The sequence below is a fragment of the Tamandua tetradactyla genome, chromosome 1 (assembly GCF_023851605.1).
Source record: "Tamandua tetradactyla isolate mTamTet1 chromosome 1, mTamTet1.pri, whole genome shotgun sequence".
In the NCBI taxonomy this organism is placed as follows: Eukaryota; Metazoa; Chordata; class Mammalia; order Pilosa; family Myrmecophagidae; genus Tamandua; species Tamandua tetradactyla.
In genome coordinates this window covers 201,787,634-201,802,884 of record NC_135327.1, presented here as the reverse complement: position 1 = coordinate 201,802,884, position 15,251 = coordinate 201,787,634, and the positions used below count along the sequence as shown (strand labels likewise).

General features: G+C 37.7%; 1 long non-coding RNA gene across 6 annotated transcripts in view; it reads left to right on the top strand.

Annotated features, from left to right (window-relative positions):
- Positions 1-1,385: 1,385 nt before the first annotated feature.
- Positions 1,386-15,251, top strand: part of LOC143687871 (uncharacterized) — a 107,637-nt gene continuing 93,771 nt past the window's right edge. For all 6 annotated transcript variants that reach the window (XR_013177717.1, XR_013177719.1, XR_013177718.1 and 3 more), the window contains exons 1-2: positions 1,386-1,539; positions 7,391-7,520. This is a non-coding gene — a long non-coding RNA (uncharacterized LOC143687871). The remainder of the gene's footprint in view (positions 1,540-7,390; positions 7,521-15,251) is intronic.

The window sequence follows — 15,251 nt, the reverse complement described above, 5'->3', positions numbered from 1 at the left end:
ATTGACTAGGTAATGCAGAAATACAAAGGCCCAGGCCTTTGTCTTGATCTAGGATAGCTCTGAGATGATTTCATCTCAACTCCAGAGGTCCCACAGGCTCAGCTGAAGCTTCTTTTGCAACTTCACCACAGTTCAATTTTTTTCTCTATCTAATCCTGCTTCTTTTGCTTTGAAGGTGTTGATCCTAAGAATACTCCCCCAAACTTGCACACAAATCTCCACTTCACAGTTGGTTTCCTGGGGTCCTGATTTTTGGGGTTGATGCCAGGAATATTCCTGTGAAATAGACACTAAAATGGGATGTTGAAGTTGGATCACATGGCCAACTGGAAATAAGAATCTTACCAATGGTATTGGATGAAATGCTGATAGCCTCTGGCATACTGTGCAGGTACATTGATAAAAGCTTTATCACTGGGGGGCCATGGTGGCTCAGCAGGCAGAGATCTCGCCTACCACGCTAGAAACCCAGGTTTGATTCTGGTGCTTGCCCATGCAAAAAAAAACTTTCGCTGGTGGTGAACTGAGATGATGTGTCAGTACAAAGGAAAGATCTGTGCGATATCTCAGGCATGTGAAAGGTGTTGGAGAAGTGGTAATTATAAGGATCATGGAATTGAATGGCTTTTGCTGGGAGTTATTGAGGCTTTAAAGAATGACAATGAAAGGCTGAAGGCAATTAACCATCAAAGTGACGTATGAAAGCTATAATGCCTCTTGGACAGCATACTAAGAGACTCTCATCTCCCTCCAGTTGCAGTTCTCCCAGGAACTCATCTTCCTTATCCTTCCATACCAGATCAATTGCTAGGATCAAGTCACAACAGAATCCAGACATGAAAATGCTGGATCTTTAAAGGGAGAAAATGGACAAAATGCTGAAGCAGCTGTAGAACTTATCCAACCAGCAGAAGCCAGAATATATGTGGGACAGGATCCTAAGGATGCTAGAACAAAGTTGTCAAATCCATAAAGTTGGTAAGGAAGAGTTTATCGTATTGTTACATACAGGAAACTGTGTTAACACACTACTAGGATGGCTTTTGGATGCTTGGTGAAGGTGGTAGTTTACAATAAGGGAAGTCTAAATGGTAGAATAATGTAGATAATAGAAAGAATCCAAAGCCTTAGGGAAGTGGCCATGCTCAAATGGATATCCTAGATAAAGCCAGAGAACTCAGTTTTCTAGGTTCCACGGGAGTGCCCAGAGGAAATGCCAATTACCAAAGTCATAAGGAATATACTGGTGAGAAAGACATCAGCATTATTAAGATGTCCTTCAGTGGTGGCTTTCCTTTTAAATTAGGACTAATGGTAGAAGATTCTGTTACAGAATTTGATGACTTAATAAGCAATGACAGTGGTTTCACAATGAAACAAAAGAAGTCAGTTGGCACTGCTAAACAGCAGAAGCAAGATTGGCACATTATCATAACAAGCATCAAGGACAGAATTGCATCTGAGTGACCCACAAAGAAATGAACATGGTTGAAACAACACACTGTTCCTGGGAGTAATTTAGATGGGGCACCAACAAAGGTATTGCTTAATTTATACAACCAAAAGAAATCAAGGTAGGGATGACCAGGTAGCTAAAGGCAGCCACCTGGATAAAAAGTAAAAATGCATAGCAACCAGTGCTAATCTAATTTCTAGACTTGAGCCAATTCTCAGAACTGTAACCCAAAAATTGAAGGGAAGTCTGAGTTGGCAGCTGTGCCATGGGTAATGATTTCCCCATTCCTTTCTTTATGGGACCTATGGCCATTTAATGGGGTAATTGTCCAATGGGTAAAGGAGGATATCCAGACATTTTGATGACTCTCAGACATGGGATCTGTATTGACACTGATACTCAGAGACATGAAGTATCATCATAGCCCCCTGTTAGAGTGTACATATAGAGAGACCAGCTATAAATGGAGTAATGGCTCAGATAGAACTAACAATGTGATCACTGAGGCAAAGAATCCACTCTGTTGATCTTTTCCTGGTCCCCAAATTTATAAATCTAATGGACATAATTGGTAGTTGACAGTAACTCCACATTTGTCTGTTGTTCTGTGGAATAAGAACTGTTGTAGTAGAGAAGGTCAAGTGGAAGCCTCACAACTGCCCACCCCCCAGTGGAGTGAATCAAAAGCAATATTCCTTCCTGAGATGAATGGCAGTGATGAATGCCTCCCAGAAAATCCTAAAAACCTTCATTCCCTAATGGCCATTAATGGGGTAATTGTCCAATAGGTAAAGGGGGATATCCAGACATTCTGATGACTCTCAGACATGGGGTCTGTATTGACACTGATACTCAGAGACAATGAATTCCTTATTCCTAATCAATGAATTAGGAAATGGACAAACAGTGTGTTTTTGGAGAGGATAAGCAAAATTGATAAGCCCCTTAACTACACTGATCAAAAATAAATTACCAATATCAGGAATGAAAGAAGGTTTAGCACTATAAATCTTACAGAATTGAAATGATAAAGAGGGAATATTATGAATCAGTTTATGGCAACAAATTTAACAACACTGATGAAATGAACAAATTCCTTGATAAAATACAACTTACCATAAGGAATGCCCTGGCAAGAGGATGTCAGCACCCCTAAAGAGTTCATTGGGGAAGGCCAGTGCTGATGAAAAGAAAGGCCATTATTGAACTAGGCTCACAGAAGCCTGAAAAAATAGAAGCCAGGTGGTGGCACTCAGACATAACAAGCCAGGTGCATGAAATTATTAGTGGCAAGTTCAGAGGGGCAGCCAGGAGGACTGAATCACACAGAGTGAGGAAAAAGTCAAATAGCATAGTGTTTCTAGGAGCAAAATAAATGGGTAGCCAATAGGGGTACTACTAAGTTTCTGCCATGAAATAAATCAAGGATGGTTGAGGGCAGTTGCAATGAAACTGAAAAATTTCTTTCCCATTTTCTGGACCTGAGCCAGTTTCCAGACCCATTGATTGAAGAAGCAGCTATGTCTCCAAAAGATCCTGAAACTCCATAGCAAATATACACAGTAATATTTCCCCTAGTACTTCACAAAGAACTCTACAGCCATTTACTCAGGTGACCATACATTGGGGGAGAAAACAATACTAAATACTTTAAAGATTAGGATTGTTAGATACAGAGTCAGAGTAGACATTTTACCCAGAGACTTAAAGTGTCATCATGGCCCCCATTAGAGATGGTATATAGGGAACAGATAATAAATGAAATCCTGGCCAAGGGCTGACTCACATTAGGTTTCCTGGGCCCACAGACATATTTAGTAGGTTCCTGGTCCCTAAGTGTATAATTGGAATAGGCATACTTGGTAGATACAACTCCCTCATTGGTTTTGCTATCATAATGAGCAAAGTCAAATGGAAGCCTCTGATGTGTCCAATGACTCTCCCACTCCACTCAACATAGTAAATCAAAAACAACATATCCTGTTGAAGGTGGTGAAAATTAGCCTCACTCTTAATGTTCTATTAGATGCAAGAATGGCAGCACAATTATATCCTCATTTAACTTACCAGTCTAACCCCTTCAAAAATCAAACATATCTGGAAAATAATAGACTAATACAAACTTGACCACATAGTGGTCCCAAATGCAGCTGCTGGGCTAGATGTGGTATCTTTGCTAAAACGAATTAACACAATTTCAGGTACATGGAATGGAGCTATTAATTTGGAAAATTTTAACATCTCAATAAGAAAGAGGACCGGATGTAGTTTGCATTCATGTGAAATGGACAGCATTAGACATTTATATTAAGCCAAGGATGGTGGCATGTCCTGGGCCTATGTTAACTCTCCTACTGCCCTCTGTCATAATAGATTTGGAAGTAATACAATTGTCTAGACATTCTGTAGTTCATCCTATTGATCCAGTAGTTTGATGATATCATGCTAAGCACACCAGTTGAGCAAGAAATGACAATAATATTGGAGGCCTGAAGAACCACATGAGCTCCAGAGGGTAGAAGATAAACCCTTGGAAGATTCAAGGACCTGCCATACTGTAAAATTTGGGGGAGGGGAGGTTCAATGGTCCAGGGCATGCTAAGTATGATACTAAAGAAAAGAAAAATTACTTCACCCTGCCATAAATAAAGAATTTTAATGCCTGGTAGGCCTCTTTGTGTTCTAGAAGCAGCATATATTGCACCTGGGAATATTGTCCCAACTATCAGTTTTCAGTGGATCCCAGAGTAGGAAAGGGATGTGTCGCATATCCAGGATTATGTACAAGCAGCCCTGCTGGCCATACAGCCTGGTAGAACCTAAGAAATTAGCAGTATCATTGCTGAAATAAGATACAATGGGACCATCACACAATACAAGGCCATGGCAACTGCCCCAGAGAATTATATGTCTGTTAAAAAAATAACTCCTGGTATTCTATTGGACTCTGGTATAAATAGAACACCTGACCATGAGATATCAAGTGATCATACGGACACAACTGCCTGTCATAAGCTGGGTCCTGTCAGACCCACCAAAACAATTTTGAGTGAGCCCAACAATATTCCATCATCAGATGGAAGTGATACAGCTGGATTAAGCACAATCTCACAGGGCACAAAGAAGCTTCATAATCAGGTATCTCAGACCCCCTTGGCATTCATCATTGTTACAATTACACAATTCCTTCATCTTACACAATGCCAGATGGAGAATTCCGTACAACCAGCTGATGGGGTAAGAAAAGGTTTGAGCACTTGGTTTATGATTAGCTTGGCTTAGAATGTGAGTGACACCCAAAAATGGACAGCAACTGCATCATAGCATTATTCATAAGTAGTCATGAAAATTCTCTCAGTGAGTGAAACTTCATGTAGTTCACCTTGCCATTCACTTTGTGGAATAAGAAATGCCCAAGGTTAGAATACATATAGACTCATGGGCAATGAATGTCTAATAGCTTCACTGGATAGTCAGGGGCAAGGAAGGAGACAGATAGAAATATTGAGAACAAGGAGATCTGGTGAAAAGGCATGTGGCTAGACATATAGGACTAGACACAAAGTGTGAATATCTTTATATCAAAAGTTAATGTCTACCATAGAGAATCCATCACAGAAGAGGCACTAAAATCTACTAAAGTACAAAACTTTGACCAATTGGAGGTCAGCCCATTTCTATCACTGTGGGCACATAAACAGGGTAGTCATGGTGGCAGAAATGGAAGTTATGCATGTTGCCCAAGGCAGAGATTCCTCATCAAGGTTGATTTAGCTACTATCACTGCAAACATGACAACTGAATGTCCAACATGTCAGCAAGAGAAACCATCACTGTATTCCCAATACAATACCCATCTCTAAAGACTTTCCACCTACTTTATAGCAAGTTGATTACATTAGACCTCTTCAAGGGGAAGGGGAAGCAATGAATTTTTCAAGACTTCCAGGTATGGGTTTGTCTTTCCTTCCCGCAGAGCTACAAAATATTGGATACAGTATATGGCATAATATCTCCTTAGATGAAAGGATCTACCTCTACCAAAGTGCAGCAGTAGGCATAAGAAACAAGGCTTCCATTAGTCCGATCCTGAAGCCATCAACCTGATGGAGAATTTGTGTCATGCAGATGATTCACTGGAGTATCTTTTGGTATTTTCCTGTTCAATTTGATGGTAAATGGACAAGTGTAGCTGCTACAGCCTGAGAAGAACATTAGGATCAAGGATGAGAATTTAATCACCACCTCCAATAGCTAAACCATCTCAGACTTGGGTTGAGAGGAATCTGGAATATGTAGTTCAGGAGGGATATCTTGAGTATCTGCAGCAGCCTCAAGATCACCTCACTAATGTTTCTGGTCTAAGTTTCCCCAGGAAAAGAGGCTAGGATCCTGGTGGAGCTTTTCCCAGATAGGGTAAACTTACTACATGAAGCAAGTTGGCCTGAGATGTGTAGAGAGTATATTGTAGTGAGAGCCATGATGTGCCATTTGGATTCCCCCTTCAGGATTGAGGCACTTTTCTCACAGCTGCTGAACTTACAACAAAGTTACTCTCTAGAAATTGTTATCAGCTGAATAGAGCTGGTTCACTCCAGTTTATGGCCCTTCCTATGGGAAACTCATATCCAATGAATGGTTGATATGTAGATTCCTTTGTCTTGATTTGGGACAATTCTGAGGGCCCATCCAAGCTCCAGATCTCCCCATGGGATCGGTTGAGGTCTGTTGCTACTGGATCACAGTTCAAATTCACTCTCTGACCAATTAAACTTTTCTCCCTTCTTTAAAAGAATTTCTTTCTGAGAGCACTTCCCAATAAAGCTTTTGCAACTAATTTCTGTCTCAGATTCTATTTCTTAGTGAACCTGATTTATGATACATGATTTGAGCATCTTTTGAAAATCAGGAATGTCATTTCTAGCATTATGCTTTGTTCCACTCATGACAGGCAAATTTCAAATTCCCAAAGTCTTTCAATACCCTGTCTGAAGACTTACGATAGGTTTTACCCATCTCTAGATATCTAATCAGTAAATCTGAGCAGAGAAGGCTCTTTTCCAGGGAAACTCTAAACTGGCCCAGAAAATCCACTAACAGACTTACATCCCATTTTCTGTAATGCTCAGCCTGGGCACAATCAATATTTGCCCAATATATTCACTCATCAAGTTAAAAATGGTACAGGTATTGACTATAGCTAAGGAATAACTGAGGGGAAGATTGGGCACCAGAAGTATAAATGCTAGCCAAGCAGTTTCTGCTTCCCCAGGGGCACAAAAAATAAATTCCTTACTCCTAATGACCATTATTTGACAATTAGCATAGTCAAAACAGTAATTTAAAAAAAATTGCTATTCCACTAACTGATGTTAGATAACAGCATTACAAGTAATGTTACTACTATTAACACAAAATGCCTTATATTGGATAGAATTTTGTAGTTAATGAATTATCTCTAAGGTTTTCCAAATGTGTCCCTAAGTATCCTAGGGGTTTTGCAGAAATGTTTTGGAGTTGGGGGGAAGGGTAAATGGCAGGATGCTAGGTATCCCACACCAGCTTCAACCTAAGTGGCTCTGCTGTTAACTGTTTTATGTGTTGGACTTCTGCATAATATTTTCTCCAAGAAAACAATTAGCTGCTAAGAATTTCCATTTCCTTGTTGGCTTGTTTCTTCATATGAAAAATTACAGAGGTGTCCTGGATTATCTGTAGATTCCCTGATGACTCCAACTTTCATGATTTGTTTTGGGACTGAGGATGGAAACTTCCACCACAGCTGAGGCTCAGTGTAGAAGTTCTTTTGTCTGAATTTTCTCTGAGCCATGCTGTCCCCCAAATGACTTCTTGACATTTTCCTTATAGTGATTTTTCAGGAACTTAAATGATGACCTAGTCAAAACATCTTTCACAATATTTTTGTACTGCTAGGTTTTATGTGGCCAGAAACCATTATCTCCTTCATGCTGTTTTCTGAGCACGTGTGCCCTAGATAACTGAAGCTGAAGACACAGTTTGACTGGGGTGGAGGAAGATGTGACAGAGCAAGTTGGCATTACGGGTATCTATAAGGCAGTTTTCAGCATTGTAACATGACATGTTGCTCAAATCAAACTTTTTATTTTTAATAAAAAGACTGCATACATGCATTTAGGAGGATTTTTTCACTGGATAGCTTTCAAGAATCATTACTTAACAGTGGTTATTAGCACAATAATACCAGTAACATTTAATAACATAAATGCTCCTTATTAGTAATAATAATAGCACTAAAAGCTGTAATCATTTATATAGTGCTTACTATGCGCCAGACACTGTTCAAACTGCTTTGTTATAATAACCTATTTTATCCTCACAACAACTCAATTTTTTAGATGAGATAACTGGAGGCACACAAATAAAGTAATTTGCCCAAAGCCATGTTGCTAGGAAGTGATGGAACTTACATTCTAATTCAAACAGTCTGACTAGACTCTGCTTGAAATAGTACATGACAAACAACTTTGCTAATAATTCATTGACCATTGTTTTTTTCTGAAGAAAGTGAATACCAGGATAAAATAACAGAATGTAACTTTCCCTGGTTTAGCTATTTGTGTATCTCCTCTGAAGGGGTATTGTGGGCAAGAGAATATTCTTTAGAAAGATCAAATTTTAGGGCTTTCTTGTTAGACCTTCTTAAAATCCAATATCCTACTGGACCCTGCAGTGTTTGCCTGAAAGTACATCAAAAGATACATGGTATACCAGAGGAAAGACCATAAAATGTGGGCAGTTTGTTCTCCCAGAGACATGGGCCCTCTTCTTGTGACATTGAGTCAAATGGGTTAGACAGAGATGTTTAATACTGGTCAGTTTCCTATAGATAGTACAGGAAATATCCACCATTTGTGGCTTCACAATTTTCATTTAAAATCTTTGTAGTAAGCAGTACCAACCCATGCAACTAGTGCTGCAGCTAAGCAATCCATGTCTTTTCCAAACTCTCCTAACCCCCACTCCATAGCAGAGATATTCAGTTTGCTGATGACCCCACATCTCTAATCAAGCATTCATTGTTTATTATTACATGTACTTGTTAACCTTTATATTTATTCATTAGAGTGTGAGCTCCTTAGGATAGGGATCTATCCATGCAATTTAGGTCTTTAACACTAGTAGGGTCCCTGACACAGAAGAGATACTGGGGAAATATTTCCTGGGTAAATTCATTTATGAAAGAAAGCTCAGTGGAGGAAGAGATCCTTGGGATTTAGAAGAACAAATTTATGAATGGTGGATATATGCAGTTAAGTAAATAGTCTCAACTGATCCAAGGCTTCTCTTTGGAAAGGGCTACCTTTTTCATGAAGATTTCTTCAACCATCATGGACTACAGGGATTGCTCTCATCTCTAAATTCCTAAATTCCTGCAACAATTTTAAGTGGGCTGTAGAAGATTTTAAAATAAGATACCCAAATGCCAACTGAAAGTTAACACAAAGAGACCTTAAGACCTAGTGGGAGAGATTTCTACTTCTAGCTGTGATATAACAGTTGGTTTTTGACTGCCTTACTTTTCCTAAGGGTAACTATAAAATTTGTTTAAAAAATCTATAGATGAGAATCAAAGAACAACCAAGGTAACAAAGACTTGAGTGGGCAAAATCCTTTAATGAAGTAAAATGCATTGATGTGAGCCTTATAGTAACCATCGCTTTCCCTTCAGGAAATTTTCTAACTCTTGACACAAAGCACAAAGCTTGTGTCACTTAGGTCTTTCAGGAAGCAGACAATGAGACAAAATTAGATGTATAACTAATTTTTTGAAGATAATATCTATGAAATATGAAAGAAATGAGAAACAGAATTAGATCTATAAAGAAAAGGGGAACGAAGAAGGATTTGGCCAGTGATTAGAAACCATGACTCAGACCTGATAAAGTTTTGGCCAACTCAATAGGGAGCCTCAGAGCAAAAATTGTCCTTTAGAAGAATCATACTTAAAGCAGAAGTGATAATAATAAATAATAACCCTGTCATCAGCTGGCACAGATCAGAAAGAGCATGAGCTTAACTTAAAATCTAAGAGGGATCCTGAAGGCACTGAACTAGAGGCTGCCAGCCAACCACACTCATTGCAGATAACAGCAAGCTCTTTCTTGAAGGAAGATCCAAACAGAATACCTCCAAAACTGCCACAATTGCTGAATGTAAATGCCTAACATATATGTAGCTGGAGCTTCCTGTGGATAAAAGAAAGATATTTGGGAAATAAACAGTATTCAAAGAGAAATACTGGCCAAGACTTTTCCAAAATTGATGAAAGACAGCATCACCAATTCAGGAAGGCATGAAAAATTTTAAGTTGGATAAACATAAAGATCACAACACTTACATACATCAATGTAAAACTTAAAATTTAACAACAAAATTTGAGACAAAAATCTAAAAAGAAGGCAGAAGTAAGTACCTTGTTGAAAGTACCCAAACAAATAGCATTACTGATGATTTTTCCATGAAATGATGAAAACTGGAAAACAATGGAATGACATCTTCAAAGTGAGGTATTGTAATGGTCTATATCTTGATACTGGTGGTAGTTTCACAGATCTTATAAACTTGGTAAAACTGTATTGAACTGTATATTTAAAATTTTGTGCTTTACCGTTTGTATGTTATACTTTAATATACTATATGAAATAGTGTACCATGCAAATCCATTAAGTAGTTAAGCCAACAAAAATCATGATCTATTTACTATTTTAAAAGGTTATTGTGGATCTTGTGTAGAGAATGGCTTATAAGGGAGAGAGTGTAGAAGCTAGGAATAATTTAGGAAGCAATTGAAGTAGTGCAGGATGAATAGGGCTGTTATAGTAATAAAAAAGAGAGGGAAGAGAAAGGGTATCAGGTAAACTGGCAGGACAATTCACAAGCTTTCTGTATGTGGAGTGTGAAGGAAAGAATGAAATGAAGAATGGTTTCTAGAGTTTTGGCTTCAACTACTGGATGTATGTTTATGCCACTTACTGAGCTGCTGATGACTTTGGGCACATTTGGGTGGAAAATGAAGGATTCCATTTATGGCATATTTTATTTCAAATAGATAGTTATTAGACATCTAAATGAAGATGGCAGATCAATTTAGGTCATGTTACTACTTTGATCATTTTTAAATTTGAATTTCTATTAATTATACATAACATATATGCACAATATATAGTTTTTGGAAAGGCAAGATGGGATTGTCTTATATATCCTTTATTTATTAAAATTCATCTTCTTATCCTTCTAGAATTTACTTTTTTTTTTTTTTTTTTTTTTTTTTAAAGGAAAGACAGAGAGAAGGAAGGAAGGATAGAAGGAAGGAAGAGAGGAAGAAAGGGAAACATCTTTTAAACATTTTCTTGTTTTATTGTATTTTGTTTCTCCGTTTTCGTTACATGGGCTGGGGCCGGGAATCGAACCGAGGTCCTCCGGCATAGCAGGCAAGCACTTTGCCCGCTGAGCCACCGCGGCCCGCCCTCTTCTAGAATTTACTTTTATATGAGATAATTCTGAGTTGTCTATGATGCTTCCATGTACATAATACATTTTGCCAGCACCATTTATTAAACAGTCCATTATTTTTCCACTCTCATCGGCTTTGTCCTATATTAAATTCTTAAATATACTGAGATGAATTTCTGGACTAACTGTTTAGTACCACTGATCTCTTTGTCTATTTACATGCCAATAACAGTGATTTCATTTTAGCACCTTCATTTTATGTTCTGCAGGTGATGCAAGAGCCCTGTCTCTAGTCTTATTTTTCATGGTTTTTTGGCTATTTTGAGCATCTGTTCTTTCATATAAGCTTTATCTTTCTAAAACCTTTGGATTCTACTTGGAACTACTTTAAATTTGTATAATAGCAATTTGGGGAGAATTGCCAATTTTATATTAATAAATCTTCTCATGATTTATGAGAAGAATTAATAAATCTTCTCATGATTTTTGACTAGTACGGCTAGTCATTGGTCCAGATTTTCTTTTATGCCATTCTACACAATTTTATATATTTTTGTCTTATAAGTATTTTACCTTTCTTATGAATTTTAGTCCTAAGTATGTTATAATGTTTGGCATAGTTGTGAATATAGGTTTTTTTTCTCATTTCCATTTTTAGGTCCATATTGCTACAGTAGAGAAAAACTAATAATGTTTGCACATTTGATATATATTTGCCAACTGTTCTAGTTGGCTAGCTGCCAGAATGCAATATATCAGAAATGGAATGGTTTTTAAAGGAGAGATTTATTAAGTTTCAAGTTTATAGTTCTAAGGCCGTGCAAATGTCCCAGTTAAAGCAAGTCTATAAAAATGTCCATATTAAGGCACCAACAAGAGGTTACTCTCACTCAAGAAAGGTTGATGAAGTTCAGGATTTCTCTCTCACCTGGAAAGACACAGGGCAAGCATGGCAACATTTGCTTGCTTTCTCTCCAGGCTTCTTGTTTCATGATACTCTCCCTGGGACATCTCTGGCTGTGTGAGCTCTGCAGTTCTCATGGCTCTCTCTTTGTTCTCTCGTGGCTCTCTCAGAATCTCCAGCCTTTTCCAAAATGGTGTTTCTTTTAAAGATTACCAGCAAACTAATCAAGACCCACCTGGAATGGGTGGAGTCACAAGGCTAATACCCACAATTGGCTGAGTCACGTCTCCATGGAGATAACCTAATCAAGTGATTCCAAACTTATTGGATAGAGATTAAAACATCCACAAGATTGGATCAGGATTAAAACATGGTTTTTCTAGGGCGTATAATCTTTTCAAACCATCACACCAATTTACTAAGTTTTAAGATTAATTTTTGGGCGGTGCAACCATGGCTCAGTGGCAGAATTCTTGCCTGCCATGCCAGAGACCCGGGTTCAAGTCCCAGAGCCTGCCCATACCAAAAAAAAGATTAATTCTAATAGTTTTTTTTAAAAAAATATATAGTTTCTTTAGATTACCAGTATATAATCAATCCTCAGCAACAAGAGATAATTTCATTTCTATTTTGTCCCAATGTTTATACAACTTGATTCTCTTTCTTGAATTATTGAATTCACTAAAAATCTCTAGCACAATGTGAAACCATAATGTGATTAAAGGCACCCCTTTTCTACTCCCAGATTTTAATTTAGTGGTTTTAATATTTTTTCATTTAGCATAGTACTTACTGTTGAGGATTGATTAAACAATTTCCTCCTGTTCTATGTTTCTTAAATTTTTATTAGAAATTACTGTGTAGTTCTCAAATATCATTTAAGTATCTATTGATATGATTAATTTATTGAAATAATGATATATATTATTAGAACATTTTTAATGTTGATTTATTCTTGCATTCTGCTTGGTTATAGTGTTATACTTCTAATATGATGTTACTTGCTATTATTTTATCTATGATTTTTGAACTTATATTTTAAGTGAGATAAGTCTATAGTTTTTACGTTGTCTTTACTGGATTTTGGATTAAAAGTTATGTTGCTGTCATCACATGAATTTTCTATGATATGAAATAGTTTGAATAACACTGAAAGTACACATTTTCCAAATCTTTATTCAACTCTTATATTGTCATTTTTTAGTGCTCTTAATTCTGCAATTAGAATATGACCTGCAGTCAGTTAAGATAAAAATATAAAACCACTTGACACCAGGAAGATAGAGAATTGATCTCCTGTCTTGAAGTACATCTGATTTTTGCAATGGGAGGATCCACAGAAGAAAAACATCATAATTTACTTCAAAAGCCATTTCCTAAACCTTACATACTTGAGGGAGAGGTGGAGAAGGGCAGGGCATATAGAGACACATGCCAAATCTGAAGAGGGCTTATTTCTAGAACTGACAATTTATTCTAACTGCCTGGACTCGGGCCTTAGTTCCCATGACTATAAAAATAAATTTAAAAGGCTACCTTACATACCAGCTTCAGAGTACCCAAGAATGTCCCTAAACCTTCATGTAAATAACCCCACACAATCATAAAACCAAGCAGAACATAAGTTCAATGAAACTTATTTTTCATGCATCTTTCTATCACGCCAAGGAAAACCACACTAAGAGCAAGCCACTTTTTTATAAACCCGGTGATTTCATCCATCTCTTTTGGGAGTTTTAGATGTTCTTTAAGTATTTAGTGATTGGTGATATGTGGAACACAGGTACAAGGGAAGAGAAAGAGAACCATCATTCATTGTTCCTGTTTTATGTCCAATATCTGCATTTTTAAGATGATTTTAAACTTGAAGGTCAACCCCACTGTGATGGTTTTATTAAAATGTTCCATAGCCTGAATATATTTCAATTATGGCTATTTCAATTTGAGCCTTCCTCTGTATTTTAACTTCTCTCATTCTCAGCTTACTACTAAATAGTCTAAAGGTCAAGCTTAATGTAGACTTGCTGTAAATTATACTTCTTCAATTGCACGCTCAATACACCTCAATAACAAGTGTTCTAATGACTCCGTTCCTATTCCGTTCTTCCTTATTCTCACCCAGGGCTATTCAAGCATTCAGAAAATGGTTCAATTAGGACTGACTTTAGAATGTTTCTGCTGAATATTTGGAGTTGTGAGGGGGTGGGGAGGTAGAAAAATGTGCAGCTTTCTTCACCTCAAGAAAGTTCACATATAATTGTGATGAGTTATTTTCTCTTAAAATTAGACACAAAGAGGGGAACCTAATGAGTTGCCAATGGTTAGGTCTTGCCCTTGCTAAGGCACAGGAAGGTAATGACTCTATAAATAACCAGAAGGTGGAAATATTGGAAAAGAAGTAAAGGAAAATGTGGCCCTGCTGGCATGTGTCGTTTTGAGACTGTCTTGACTTTCCCTTTAGTGGAAATGCATGGCCTGTGGGTGGATTATCAGAGGACACAAGGAGTACCTGTGCCTTTGTCTTTCAAAATCTCTATAGCAAGGTTCCATTTAATAAATTTGACCTTAGGTTGAGTAAAATGTCTTGTCTTTCTAGCCCTGCCTAAATGATTACAATAGCTAAGGAGAATGTAGTCCTAGCAGATTCCTAACTCAGATGTAGTCCTAGCAGGCAAAGGACACAGTTGAGGTCCAGGCCATGGGCTTGGGGGCAGCACAATCTCAGCCTTGGCAGGCTTCACATTAGAAGGATGATCATCCCCAAAGAGGGAACATGGTATTCATCTCCTGCCTCTCCTGGCATGGAGAAATATGCCCATCTTTTATAGAGGAGAGTAGGAGGAACTACTCCCTCTAAGTGTGTCAAGTAGAGGAGACCACATTCTATAGGACACCTTGTATATTGGTTCTACCTTTAGTTAGAATTCCCAACAACAGAGTATTTCATTGGAACATACGTTTTCCACTAATAGCCATTTAATGACTATGCAACACTTTAAAATCAGTCTTTAAAAGCTTTCAGTCTCTTTATTAGTGTTGAGATATAAAATGTATTACTTATGAAAATGGCCTGCTTGTAGCAGTATTATGCTTATTCTATGAAGAGGTATAAAGTGTCAGTTATTTTGAAGGGTAATATAAATGTCTTTAATGAAAGTGGGAGGGGAAGAGAATAGGGCAAGGTGGGTAACAGAAGGTGAAATAGTTCTCTGAAGAAGTTATTCTACTTACTTCACCCTACTTTGAACCTTTCCCTTACTGGTTTGTATTATCTCATTTTGGTTCTTTTTTCATATTTGAAGTTGTCCCTTGGCTTCCCTCACAGAGCCCTCATCTCTGAAAAGTTGTTGCACCCCTTGGTGTCTTCTTCTTCTCACCCTATACCCTCTGTGGGGT